This window comes from Phalacrocorax aristotelis, chromosome Z (genome assembly GCF_949628215.1).
Source record: "Phalacrocorax aristotelis chromosome Z, bGulAri2.1, whole genome shotgun sequence".
Taxonomy (NCBI): Eukaryota; Metazoa; Chordata; class Aves; order Suliformes; family Phalacrocoracidae; genus Phalacrocorax; species Phalacrocorax aristotelis.
The window spans coordinates 16,851,831-16,866,756 of NC_134311.1; the positions used below are offsets into that span (position 1 = coordinate 16,851,831).

At 44.8% G+C, this 14,926-nt stretch overlaps 1 protein-coding gene across 3 annotated transcripts in view; it reads left to right on the plus strand.

Moving 5' to 3' along the window:
• The first annotated feature begins 4,133 nt into the window (after positions 1-4,133).
• Positions 4,134-14,926, plus strand: part of SNCAIP (synuclein alpha interacting protein) — a 103,750-nt gene continuing 92,957 nt past the window's right edge. Inside the window, exon 1 of one of the 3 annotated variants that reach the window (XM_075078607.1) lies at positions 4,134-4,222. The gene's annotated coding sequence lies outside the window, so the exon portion shown is untranslated. Of the gene's footprint in view, positions 4,223-4,403; positions 4,505-14,926 lie in introns of those variants that run through there. The other 2 variants (XM_075078609.1, XM_075078606.1) reach the window with 2 other exon arrangements.

Below are 14,926 nucleotides of genomic sequence, written 5' to 3' on the forward strand. Positions count from 1 at the left end.
TGGGGCGTTATGCCAGAAGGTAAAGAAGCTGATTAAGGTAATTGTCCCTGACCTTTTGATCCAATAATGCCGTGTACTATGTTCAGTTCTTCTGCACAGTTGTGCTGAATGTGTGAACAGGACCTTGGATGCCATATTGTGAAATTCTTTGTGTAATTCACCCAACAGAACAGACCAGGCTTGAGACTCCTCTCCCCTCATGCTAGTTGCCAAGTAAATGGCATCTTTAGATTGCAGAAAATAGCTTCCTGCACAACCCCAGAAACAAAGCTGTATGCACTGGAAGATGTTTTTGAACTAATTATTCAAGTTTTCATAATCCCAACTCTTCTTATGGATGAGGATCCAGTCTGCATTCTTTTCAATGCAGCATCTTCCTTTCTGAAATTTATTGACAGCAAGTTGGCCCACCGTGGGCTATTGGATCAGGTTCAGACATTATAAATGCTGAAAACAGTGCAAAAACACAGCAGAAAACCAATAAATTTTTATTGCAGTCCCAGGTATGCAGTCTCACGGTTCCTTCAGATGTAACAATTTTGTGATGGTAGAATATTCATCAGCACGTGTGTGGTGTTTGTCGTAATCAAAATGAAACAGTAAGTTAGTACTTCTAACAGCCTATGCAATGTTGTCGGTGTTCTCTTCAGTCTAACAGAACTATGCCTATACCTACATTAGCGATATTTTTACACACTTTTCAGAATTAAAACGTTTTTCCGAACTAAGTAAAATATTTGATATGTTGTAGGGCAAAATGAAGGTGGGAAAAACTAAGAACAATGTTTTTTGGAAGTTAGATGCCAGGTTGATTTGATCTGTGTCTCATTTATCTCCATTCAGAACCTGAAGGTGAAGACAGGAACAATACACCTGGTTTAGGCTCAGTCTTTTGAAGTGAGTACATAAATTCTATCACGCTCTAAAAATGGTAGTTATTCTTACTGGTCCTCAAACCTGAATGGGATTTTTTTTTTTTTTTAAGTGAACATCTAAGTGCTACGATGACTGCTTTGAATGACTGTGAGTTAGCATGGATCATCAGATGATACAGCTAAAGCTTGCTCTTTGTTATTTCTGTAATCGTTAGGTTTTGCTTAATATCACACTGTTGGTGATGTTCTTTGGTGGAGATATCACACTCCAGCAGTCCTAGGTCACCATCTGGAAGTCCACAGGCTGCCTTTATACAGGAAGTGCTTTAAAAAGCCTACAATGTTACTGTTTAAGTCACCTGTACAGCAGAACAATGATTCCCAACTTTGCTGCTCTGAAAAAAATCGCAACATACGGTACCTTACTGGACTCATCTCTTCCAGTCTCCTGCTGCCTCCTTTCTGTTCCTGCCCACCTTTTCCATTGCAGGACTTGCTGCACATTTCCAGGAACAAGTAGAGAGGCACCAGAGCTGGTTCTGCACAGGAACAGAAACGTGGGACATGACACCCATGGGCTTTGTGCCTTAACTAAAATGTGGTCATGTCTTCATGAGCAATATTATCAAGCACCACGCTGTTAAATCCATCTCAAGGTCATCTCTTAGAGGACTTTCAAAAGTAATGGAGGGTTTTCTCTCGTATTCATTAAAATTGCTGGATGTAATCACTGATGGATGCTGTGATTGCTGCTGACTGCCCTGGGCCCTTGATGGGGGCCACAGAATTCAAGTTTGGAAGTTCTGCTAACCCAGATGAGTTCTGCTTTCTCCCACTTGCACCCAACCATATGCTGTGCAGCTCTGATGCTAACACCAGCCTCAGCTTCATCAGGTAGGAGTACTGAGGTTCAACAAACCATTAAATGATCCTGGAGAAATGTACTAGGAGAACAATGTGCAACACATTTTTGCACCACATTACTCCACTGGGAATAGGATTACCAAGGAAAAGTTGTTTCTATTTCAGCAAAATATTGTATCTGTGTACACAGTAAGAAGAGAGGTAGTGTTCCGCGATTTTTAGACAAAAAATGATGGTGCCATGAAACTGACAGTTAAAATGCATCCTGAAATTCTTACAAGAACTGTAGTTGAAAATCACGATTTAGTTTTTCTACAGCCATATAGTATAATCAGCACTTCTTATTCAAACAATATTTCCAGCAGTGAATTCAGAAGTAGATATATAAACAGGATTATCAGCTCTAATTGTGATACTATCATCTATAACACATATAAAGACACTTGGCAAGCTTTTATCTTACAGACTGTATTTGCATATGGATGGTATTTATAGCCTCTAAATTAAAATAAGATTTTTTTGGTTTTGGTTTTTCATCAATGCTGTTCGTCAAGCAGGCCATACTCCTATATGACATTGTGTTCTGGAGCTGACCTGCATTCCTTTCAAACCATTTAATCACACACAGCTGACCAACATTCCTGTATAAAACCACCTAATCAAATGCATTACAAATACCCCAAATGGTTACTTAATCTCCATATATGTACAAGTGTGAAATGTGCAGTGTCCAAATATGCCCCTTCACAAAAACGAATGACATAAAAGCAAAAGACGTTTCCAAAGTAAACCTTCCCCCCCACACCCCCTCAATCAGCACGGACATTTTTAAGGTGGTTAGGATATTGCTCCCTGTAGTTGGACTTGTATATGAAGATTAGAAATCACCATAATTTGTATTCAAGCTTGGTTTCTACACATCCTAAAAATGTAATTTAAACAGAAAGAAATATAACAGCATTCCACTTCTCGGCAAGTATGTCAAACAAATTGCAAGATACTTGAAAATGCATGATGCGGCAGCACCTAGGTAGCTCAAGGAATGCATCATGGAGGACTATGCTTCCTTTCGTCTCCAAGTTGCAGGGTTCCGATGAAAAGGTTGTTTGTTACTGACTGATGACTGTGCCTCAGGATTAAGCAGAATGAGCTGCTTCTTAATGTCCAGCAGCTGCACTTTGATTAGCAGTTCCACTAAAAATCCCTATAGGAAGGGCAGAGACCTGCTGAGCTGGAGACTGGACTGTTTTCCCCGTTTCCAGAGATACTTGTCCAGAGCAGTGCTACGTGCTGACTGATGTGGGCATACTTGTGGTACTGCTGAGTGTGCTCTATGTGTACCGTGGGCAATAGTTTTCCAAACTGCCTAACTAGCAAATATTCACTTTAATTTCCCACACGCATCTTTTGGGCTTTTGCAGTGTTCGCTCATCAGGGAAATCTACAAAGTCCTGTGTCTGAAATGTAAAAGCACACAAAAGCAGGAGGAGATGGAAAGGTGTATAAAGGGAATCATTTAAGAGGCAGGATGGAAAATGTGCCTGTGAACAGTAAGGGGGCTGGGGGGGATACCCCTGTTAATGCTGTGAAAGCAGGGCACAAAACACGCTAAATGACAAAGAAGAAAACCAGGCAAAGGTTCACTTTTCTGCTTTTCTCCTGCTACCATCAGGTGCGCCGGTGGCCGGGTGTCACCCGGGCCGACCTGTTAGGAGGGCTCCTTTCGCAGGCAGCCCCTGCAGCCCCGAGGGAGCGCGGCGGGCTAGCGGCGGCGGTGCCAGGCGCTCTGCCGGAGCGCCCCCCGCAGCTCTGCTGACTCTCGGCGGTGTGCGAGGGAAAACAGGCTTCTCGCCAAGGCAGGTGAGGCCCGCTCAGTGGGAGGTGTCGGAGGATGCCACCGGCTTCACCCCCGTGAACCAGAGGGAAGCGGCGACGCTTTCCAGGTTTTATAGCTGACCAAAAAAAAAACCCCCAAAACCCCCCAAAAAAACCCAAAACAAAAAAAAAAACCCAACCCCAAAGCTACCAAGTTTTTATTTTAAACAGATGTGAGGAATTGGACTCAATATTTTCAGGTATTTTTAGCGCAGCGCAGCGCCACACGCTCAGCATTCGACACGACGGCGCGGCATTTTCAGATGCCCGCGGGCATCGCTTCACACGTGCGTAGAACCCGCGTGGGGCGCCACCAGCGAGCCGCGGGCGCCCACCGCCGGGGCGGCCGCTCGCCCCCGGGCTGCGGCTGGGCAGGGCTGCCCCCGGGTAGGGCGCTCGATCCCCCCGCGACGGCCTCTCCCCCCGCCCCGGTGTGTGCGGGGGGGGGGGGTGGGGTGGGGGGCGCCGCCGGTACCGCCCCCCCTCCCCTCCCCACGCCGCCGGTCACGTGGCAGCGCCCCCAGAGCCCCGAGACCGCGGAGCACGGCGCGGGCGCGGCGGCATTGTGACGCAGCAGGCCTCCGCCGCGGCGGCGAGAGGAGGCGCGGGTGAGCGAGGAGGGGGCGAGCGAGGGTCGCCGCCGCCGGGCGCACGCCGCCGGGCGGCCGGGGAGGCAGGCGTGCGGCGGGGCCGCCCCCCGCCCGCCTCCCGGCCGGTGGAAGGACAGGGGCGGAGGGCGGGGCAGCGGGAGCCGGGCCGCCGGCGGAGCCCTGCCTGCACCGGCGGGGAGTGGCGGGGGGCGGCAGCCGAGAGGCGGCACCTGGGTCCTTCCCCCGTCTCCATCACCCCGGGGCTGCCGTGGAACGGCCGCGGCCGAGCGGAGCGGAGGGGTGAGCCGGGGCGACGGGAGCGGAGCGGGCGGGGGGTGTGTGTGTGTGTCTTTTTTGCCCCCTACGCTGTCCCCCCGGGCGGCGGGAGGGCCCGGGGTTTTTCCCCGCGGGGGAGGCGGCGGGGTGCGGGCAGCGCTGGAAGCGCCCGGCGCGGCTGCGGGCTTCCCCCGGGGGGCGCGGGAGCGGGTGTGCCCGGGTGGCTGGGGGCGGGGAGGCCAAGCCCCGGCCCCCGCCAGCCCGAGCCCCGGTCCCCGCCAGCCCGCGCCCGGGGAAGTGCTTTCTGCATGAAATCAGGGCCAAACGCGGGGCGTTTTATTGGGGCCGAGCACATACGTGATGTCAGCTCTGCGAAGTTGCCGCTGCAAACCCCCTTGTAGCGCGGTGGAACCCGCTGGCACCCGAAGGCGACGCAGGTCTGCTGCTGCTCTGCGCGGAGCCGGGCGTCCCGGGCGGGGAGGCAGCCTTCAGCACCCTCCCGCCCCACCGGGGCACGCCGAGATCTGGAAGAAAATCAAGTAGGAGTTGCATGTTTGTAACTGTGGGGAAGCAAATGCCAAGTGGAAAAGCTGCGCCTCGCCTTATACTTGGGTCAGTCCAGGATCGTGTTTTTGCAGCACCAGGGATCAAACCTTTTTCGTACCCTCATCAGTGAGTGTTTTTAAGCGAGCAAATGCAGTTTATATGAAGAAGAGCTCGAGTATCAGGTCCTGATGGTACTGGATACAAACCAGCTCCTAAATAGTCTCAGTCTTCATTGTCAGTGTTATCACCTCACGGCACTTTCAATGCTTGGCTTAAAGCCGCAGCTCTTAGAGATATATTCGTCGGTCACAATGGCTTCTCAAAAAGCTCCCCCCCACCCCAAAACCCACCAAAAAGCTGCTAATGCCTATGTTTCCATAGAAAATCTTGGAAGCATGATGGCCTTGTTGTACACCTCGGTGATCCAGTCGCAAAAAGTAGCTAAAAAAGTTTAAAAAAATGATTCTGAAGCAAATCACTTGATTGTTGGACCCTTTTGTGATATTTAAATGGCTGAAGAAAGGTGTACAGTCATAGCATAGGAAAATAAAAATTATATATTATGCAGACAGCTCTAAATCTGCAGCCAGGAATTATGTTGAATGATGTTCATGTATTTAAGGCTTGTGCAGCCTGCTGTAGAGGGCTTCCATACTGTGCCACCCTTACTGAATTCAGGAGGTGCATGTACTGCATGTACTCCCAATGAGCCATAAATAATATGACCTGTTGCCTTACTGCCAGCCAGAAACATGAGCTTCTTCACCTTAAAATCCTCTGCAACTAGCTTATAGGTTGCCCAGTGAACATGGTAAGCCCCTTCTCTCTCTAAGCTTGCGTGTACGGCTGGTGCCATGCAGGAGCCACATTTTGAAGATTTTGCGCCTAAGCTGGAAACATGGTCTTGAGAGCAGGCTTGAGGGGTAGCTCAAGAGGGAGTTCAAACACAGTGAGGAGGGGGTTTTGTGTGAATAAACAATTAGAATATGTCCTGTCCAGTTGTCAAGAAGAAACTTGCCTCACCACTGAAGTGTTTGTTCCAAAATGGTACAGTAACTTTTCCTTTAGGTATTCCTTCAGTTAACACAGAAGCATAGCGCCCATGGCTGGTGTGAAGAGGTGTGGTATGTTTCATCTGCGTGTATTCGTGTGTTGAAGACTGACTTGTGCAAACTGACTGTTCCGCTTCACCCAGTCATTAATGGTATCTTAAACCAGCAGTTCAGTTATTTTTCTGATCTATGATTTCTGGTCTGTGTCATTGACTCAATGTGCTGCAGAAAGCAAATGTGGCTTGTAGCTCATTGAAAAAGTGGGCAAGATAGAATTACATCAGAGGAAGGGGCCGGTGAAGGGTTATCTCCAACTCTGAGGAGCCTGTAAGAGACCAGCCTGTTAAAACAATGCCTTGTTTGAGTGAGCAGTCCAGTGCGGGCTACTCAGAATACTTCAAGTGGCATTTTGGCATAAGGAGGTGAGCAGTCATTCTGCTAAGGAAGTCCAATGGAAGATAGTAAATTATATTAGCTAGAAACGGCTCCTCTTCTTAATGTTATCTCTCTAATGACAGCGTTGTGGTCAGTACGTATGATGTGAATTCCTTGGGGCCAGCTTCTGAGTTACAAAGAGCTGCATGTAAAAGGTAGACTGGTTGGACAAGGTGACTGAGTGGTACTTTTGGAGATGGAGTCCCTCCCCTGAGTACTCTGAATAAATGATAGGTCACTTTGCGTTTATTTTTTTCATGATTGGAAAACCATAATCCCAAGTATCTACATATTTTGTCACCATTTTTCTGACAAGGCATCAGCAGAGCTTCAAGGAATGAAGTGCCTCTTACTGCCCCTCTGCTTCCCAATTGTCTGGTCTTGGTGGGAGCTGAAACCTGTCCCCATGTGAACTCCATAGGTGGAAGAAGTCTTCTTCCCACATGTACCTGAGGTGGGATACCACCCATGCTGGTACAGCTCTTCTACTTGCACAGTCCTCTTCCAGGGCATCCCACGCCCCCATTGTGTCTACACCCACAGCAGCTCTGTCCTGCTTGGACACATGCCCAATTAGAACCAGGAAGGGGAAAGCGTGACAACCCTGTTGCGGCTGCTCTAGTTTCTGTCCTCTGAAATGGAGGCATGTGGGTAGCGCTGCCTGCACGTTGTGATAAGATGCCAGGAAGAAAGGGGAGCTCACAGCCAGAGGCAGCCTGGTGGTGGGGAGTTGACCATCACAGACAGCGGCACAAAAGTCACATTGGCAATGGTGCAGGGATGCTGGTACTCACAGTTGTGGCAATGTTTGGTTTCGTGTATGGATAGTGGTGATGCTGCACCTCAAGCACAAAGACCAGTAGGTCCAGCAGCCTTTGTGGATGCAGCGTGTTATCTCCCCTCACCTGGTTTTTGAACATTTCAGCTGACTAGATGGGACGTGCAGCAGAGCTATCTTTCCACCCCTGTCTGTCTCTGATAACCTGCATGAAGCTCCAGAAGCAACCCATGAATCACAAGCGTGGTTGCAGGAGCAAGGAGGGGAAGAGAAGGGAATAATAACCATTTTTATTTGTTTTGTTAGAATCAACCTACATCTATTTAGGTCACAGTTGAAGGTAAAATGTCAGAAGGAGAATATTGTCATCCTTCCTTATGCGGCCATGTTAACTGACACTAAGTAAAATAAAGTTCATATTTTTCAGGTGAAAGTCTTTGTAAGGAACTCATTTGCTAATGCATGACTGTATATTGCTTGGAAAATACAGTGATTTTGTACAGTTGAAATGTATATGTTCATTGTCAAAATGAAAAATATGTTAAAGTTGAGAAGTATTGGATTTTGGAAGGGCAAGTAGTAGTTCTTTTCAGCTGTTGTCAGAATAGGGCCATAACTAAACGAAAGGAAATAACGCTTAGATAATTGGCAAGACAACTTGGAAGAGCGTTGTGTCTGTGCTGTCTCTTTTTCTGGCGGATCTGTCTGTTTCTCAAAGGAGGCAGAGAAGATAGGCTTACATGGAGCAGGTGCATAGTAAACACAAGGGAATTTCTCTTTAAATGCAAATGTGATTGTATGACAGATTTATATGCGCAGTGGAACCATTGGAAACAAGAAAATAGAACATATGGATCAGAAACCTTATTGATTTAAGGTCCAAAGAGAGTTTTTAACCGAGGGGGGGAAACTAATGAATTATTTAATTATTGTGGTGGAAATATCACCTGCTGCTTACCTGTCTAAGGTGGAACTGTAATTGTGTCTTCTAAGACAAAGCTCCAAGTGATTCAGAGGTCTGAAGAATTTAGAGGTATCGAAAAGCACTGCAGTTCAGCTGTCGTAGTTTGGCAGTTGCGTTAATCCTTCATTAGGTATATTTTCTTGTATGTTAAGGAGCATTTACAAAAGCTTTTTTTGAATATGAATGTGGTTGATTTGCACTTTATAAAGAATTATTGTATAATATTTGAAAGTGTATTTTTCTTGTTAAAATGTAGTATCAGGTTTGTAAGGTTTGCTGTAAGCATTTCCTTTTGAGTTCCGTTTCCTCCCCAGTTCTTGTTTGCAGTCAGACTGCTGGCATTATTTTTCTTTGTTTATACCGGAGAAAAGGCATTGTCTCACTTATCTTTTAAACTCTATACAGTGTATTACATGACCTTGCCTTGTGTATAAATCTGCCCTCCTCTCCCCCATCTGTTTTATTGTTACTGTATCAATCTGGAATTTACCATTTAAAATGAAATTCTAATCAGGAACCTAACACTTCCCTTCAACCCCCCCATTTTAGCAAACTTGTTTACATCTGTGAGTAAAAATCAGGCTGTGCTGCATAGCTTTCTCACATGTGCATGACAGGGGTATGCACATGATTATGATTTGAAGCTATACTGCTCTGCTGGTTATTCATCCACGTAGTACTTTTGCAGTGTCTGGCCATGCTGACTGGCATTTTTCTTAAGAAATACCTTTAACTGTCCAGACTGACTAACTGCTGGCATGTTTGTGCGTGCATGTACATATCTCGTGTTCTCTTTTACTAAAATACAACTGTCAATATTCTGCCTTTTGTATCCTACACTGTCAGTTCCAGTTGAGCCACAGCAGTATATTTATGAAAAGCCCAAGAATTGCTTTTGAATTGGCTCAAGATATTAAATATTGAAGTTGTCAGCATGGTGAGAGATTTATCTGGATATTTGTAAATGCTGTGTCCAAGATGTTTTTAAAAACAAAAACCAAACAAAATAAAGCAAAATAAAATAAAACTGTAAAATATAGTGGACACAGAGGCAGAAGAATGCTAGCAAGATAAATACGCTGCATGTCACATTCCCTGACCCACACTTCTACTGTGCTCAGCCTAAGTATACTCATTTCTCCTTTTGTACATTCAGAGAGGCTTAAGGTATGTGTCCTAAATACTGAAATATTACAATTTTGCAAACTCATATGTTGAGCACTGGATGACACACAGTATTTGTGCTTGTTGCTAGGACATGGGCAAAACCTTATCTTCAGTTACAGAATGGAATCACCAGGAAAATGAGTTATACTTATGTCATTAATTATTTGCTTTTCATTAACCTAAACCAGATTTTAAATTAGAAGTAAAGGTATTTATGGTGGGTAAATATAAGCTTTGAATAAATACGGTAATCTTGAACTCCACCAATGCTTTTCGCCTCATATCTGCAGAATTGTGGACATCTGGGCCTCTTGACTAACAATGTTCAAGTTAATGGGCATCCTGATGGTAGATGTCAATGAAGTGAGGCGGTGTACTGGTGGAACAAGCAACAGGTTAAAAAAAGGAGGATTCAGCTATTTAGTGTCTTTTGAATATGGTATATTCTACATCTTGATGTGGTATTTGCTTAAAGCAATTTGATAGCATAATTTTCAGGAGGCCGAGTTTGTATTCCTCTATATACATCTTTGTATTAGTCATTTGCATATGGCATTTTAAGTTTTCCATAGGAAAAGGAGAACTACGTTTTAAAGTCTAATTACAATAACAGTAGTTGCTGTTATGATTGAACAGGCCAGATCTTGGAAAAAATGCTGTCAAAGCAATTAGTTGGAAGTCAAAAGAGAACCAAATTTATGATATACTGTTACAGAGTACATGGTGCAGTTTCAAAAATTAATGGTTGGACATTTTGCATTTAATTCAATGTGTTTCTGTTAATGTATGTTTGTGTTAGCATACCATCTTGTATCTTTGATAGATAGTAATGAATACTGCTTTTGGTGCTAAGTTGACGCTTAATTCCAGGTTCTAGCCTCTCTTTACAAATAGCTCAATACAACATTTCTTGGAACAGTTTTGGGAGCACCGGTATCTGAGAGATTCATATAAAATCATTATTGATTGTTGAGCATTATGAGTCTGCTACTGCTATATATGACACAAATTTAGCAGTTATCCCAGCTGCTCGGTAGTGTTTTCAAAAGCATTGATAATATCAGTCTAACGGGTAGGTTTTTCAAACCATACTTGGCAACCTTAGCTGTCATTCTCCAAGACTGAAGAGAGAGCAATTAAACTCTCACCCACCTCTTTACAGTTGTTCTTGAGGGTCATAGATAAAGCACATTAGCAAACAACGTAATGGAAACTGTATTTCTGCTCTTTGCTATGTGGAGGAGTTAACCATTGCCTCGGTCCACTTCCTCGTAAAGCACTTCATGAATCAAATCTGAAATGAAATCCCTGGAATAGCACTGCCCGATGACTGCAGGTTTAGCTGTGATTGAGTGCTGAGATGCCCAGATCCGGACAGCTAAGTGCAGCCCGACTCTGCATGTGCTCAGGCTTTCCGCAGAGGGACAAGCAGCCACATGGGATTTTTATCCCTGTGCTCAGAACTTTCTGTATTAGAGTAGCTCACTTCTTCCCATAGTAAATTAGCCCGTATATAATCCCTGCTGCTGTGATCCAGTTCCTACCAGAACTAAAATTTTTTGAGTCAACACTTGCTTGTGTGTCTTTATACTCCCCTCATAAGGCAGCTAAGAGCGCTGAAGAACTGCATTCTTTCTTAACTTGTCTTGTGCTTATGGTTTAACAAAATGCACACAAAATCTCCCTGGAGTGAATAATTTATTATGCAGTCAGTTTAAGAGTATGTGTAAATCCGTTTGGTCACTTGCTGGACAAATGGTAGTAAGCCATCCTTGAGAAGCTGTAGTGTCTGCAGTATTTTGTAGCTTACTAGAATGTAGTGTTGCAGCTGTACAGCAAACCACTGTTTGAGGGGAGGAGGCCCTGAATTTGAAGGACTTTATCAGCTCCTGGGTTTCTGCATCACAGTAAGTTCTGTCCCTGGTAGCAGCAGTAGTGGATGAAGGCACTGTTGGCATTGTGATGTTCTTCTGAAATAACTGGCCTTGAAACAGTAGATAGCTTATGTGCCTGCTTAGCTTAGGTCTTCAGCATCTGGCATTAGTACTTTGTGAAGAATATTTACATGTAACATGGTTGCCTCCAGCTGCCTGTAGAGTCTAACAGTGCATTTTCATTAGACAGTAAAGCTGGGTGAGTCGCTGTACCTGAAGGATCAGGTTAATCTGGCCTGACTCTATGAATCCCCCACAGCAAAGGCCAACCAGCATGTGTTACGGTGTCCTCCAGGAATACAAGGGAAGCAGGTTGTGTAGGGGCAGGAATTAGCCCAACTAATACAATTTAATAAAATGGACACTCTCTCCAGCATGTGTTCCTCATCAGGTCCCATATGCTTTATGGTATGTTCCCAGGCTCTGCTTTTTGCAAATGCAGTTTTTAGATGAACACATTTACAGTAGCACTATTTCTGGATGTGTCTACACTGTACTCAAGTAGTGTGATTGCAGGACATGAAGACAGATCTGTGCTAGCTTTGATCTATATGTGATGTGAAGGCGCGCCAGCCTAGACTTAAGAGAGGGCTGTCCAAGCCTTCTGGACAGATTGTTAAGCCATGCTGAAGTCTGCTTCATCTGTCTTCACTGCTATTTTTAACTGTGCTATCTAGATTAGCACTACTGTGAATACTCCTACACATGGTGACATAAATTCATGACTGCATGCCCACTGCTTCCCTACGTTGTCGGTGGATGCTCTGCATCTGGTTATGCATCCCTTATTCTTTTTACCAAGACAGTCTAGTTTTCTTTTCTGCTGAATTTAGTTGTTTATTACACAAATTTAATTCCCCTCTATAAGGAATTATAGAAAGGGCAATGGACTGTAGGAGAGACTTCTGGTAATTTTCCACTCCAAAAATTCATTATATAGTCTCTATTCCAAGTTTGATTGTTAAACTCAGCCTTAAAGAACCTCCAGATCCAGGCAACACATTTTTGCAAGTGTTGAAATCCAGATGAGAGACCAAGTGATGGAGCAGTGTTAGAAAGTTAGCATTTTAAAATGTTGTTTAGGAATCTAGAGCACAATTATGTGAAAAAAAATTGACATTTTATGCAAAATATCACCAATGACAGTAAGGTGGTTATCATATATAAAACACAGTCCTACTTTATCAAAAGGACTTGAATGTATTTTTAAACGAAGTAGTGTGTATGATTTTCGAACATTTGAAGGAAGAGTCCTTCAACAAGAGTTTCTTGTTGGGTTTTGGGGGGTTTTGGTTTGGTATTTTTTTTTAATGGATGTAATAGGTGTTATTTTTGCTTTGTCAGTCAGATTAATTGTTAAGTTACTCCACAGTCTTGTCAATGAAGTGTGCTTCTAATTAAGGTTCCGTGTTGTAAGAGCAAAGTTTGACAACAAGAAGTACACTTCACCTCAGATTTTAGTATTATTTTATTCAGAAATAGACTTTCCCTTACTCATTAAAAACTAACCAACCAACCAACCAACCAAAAGTGCAGAAAACAGCAAAACTCATCTGTATCTAAGGATATAGTCTGAAAAGCTCTGTCAAGTATCCAATTCTTTTACTGTGCAATTTTTTTGTGCTATTTAACAAAGGCAAGGGAGAAAACATGGCTTGAAAACTGAAGTTAGGACATAAAAAGATGAATTAATGCAATTTTTTTTCATGCCAGAAAAATACTTCACATAAAAGCAAGTACTGTCAAACAAGGAGGAATACAAAATACACTGACATACACATACACAAGGCATATGTTTCTGTGAAATGAGACATGCTGTAGAGGAATAAGGTGAAGCTGAGCTTTTCAGCCTGGTCGAATGTTGCAGTTTACTTAACTGCCAAGAAAATATTTTGTTCGTCGATAAACAGTTGAACAGAAATAAATAAATTACCCCCTCATCTTTCCTTAAACAGTTCTTTAAAAAAGTATTTCTTATGACTGTCCTTGACACCTTTCTGAGGAAAAAGAACAGCCTTGGTTCACTGGGTGGAGCACAAGAATGCAAATGCATACCAGCTAAGCGTGGTTCTAGCATCATGTGTTCTTGAATAAGTTATCTAACTCTTTTCACTTATCCACCTGTAAAATGAGAAGAAGATATATTAGGGAGCTGCAGTAGCAGAATTGTCAATAGCAACATCTTTTTGTAATATGAAGATCTAACAGTGCCTAATATTTTTTATTATCAAAAGGTTCATCCTTTTCCTGGACAACTCCAGCTCCTTCATAGTTTGAAGGTGCTAGAGGCTGACTGTATCTCTCATGGTGTACTTAGTCTTCCTCAGTCATAGAATCATTAAGGTGGGAAAAGACCTCTAGGATCATCAAGTCCAGCTGTCAACCCAATGCTACCATGCTTCCTAAACCATGCCCTGAAGTGCACATCTACACATCTTTTCAATACCTCCAGTGATGGCAGTTCCACCACCTCTCTGGACAGCCTGTTCCAATGCCTGACCACTCTTTCAGAAAAGATATTTTCCCTAATATCCAATCTAAACATCCCCTGATGCAGTTTGAGGCCACTTCCTCTCATCCTATCACTAGTGACTTGGGAGAAGAGACTAACACCCACCTCACTACAACCTCCTTTCAGGTAGTTATAGAGAGCAATAAGGTCTCAGTCTCCTCTTCTGCAGGCTAAACAACCCCAGTTCCCTCAGCCACTCCTCATAAGACCTGCTCTCCAGACCCTTCGCTAGCTTCATTGCCCTTCTCTGGACACGCTCCAGCACCTCAGTGTCCCTCATATAATGAGGACCTAAAACTGCACACAGTATTTGAGGTGCAGCCTTACCAGTGCCGAGTCCAGGGGCACGATCACCTCCCTGCTCCTGCTGGCCACACTATTCCTGATACAAGCCAGGATGCCGTTGGCCTTCTTGGCTGCCTGGGCACACTGCTGGCTCATGTTCAGCCAGCTGTCAGCCAGCACCCCCAGGTCCTTTCCCTCCAGGCAGCTCTCCAGCCATTCCTCCCCCAGCCTGTAGCGTTGCATGGGGTTGTTGTGACCAAAGTGCAGGACCCGGCACTTGGCCTTGTTGCATCTCATACCGTTGGCTCCGGCCCAACAATCCAGCCTGTCCAGGTCCCTCTGTAGGGCCTTCCTGCCCTCCAGCAGATCAACACTTCCACCCAGCTTGGTGTCAGCTGCAAACTTACTGAGGGTGCACTCAATCCCCTCATCCAGATCATCAGTGAAGATATTGAACAGGACCGGCGCCAACGCTGAGCCCTGGGGAGCACCACTCGTGCCCAGCTGCCAACTGGATTTGCCTCCATTCACCACAACTCTCTGGGCTTGACCGTCCAGCCAGTTTTTAACCCAGCGAAGAGCACACCCGTCCAAGCCATGAGCCGCCAGCTTCTATATGAGGATGCTGTGGGAGACAGTGTCAAATGCTTTACTAAAGTCCAGATAGGCAACATCCACAGCCTTTCCCTCATCCCCTAAGCATGTCGCCTGGTCATAAGAGGAGATCAGGTTGGTCAGGCAGGACTTGCCTTTCATGAAGCCATGCTGGCTGG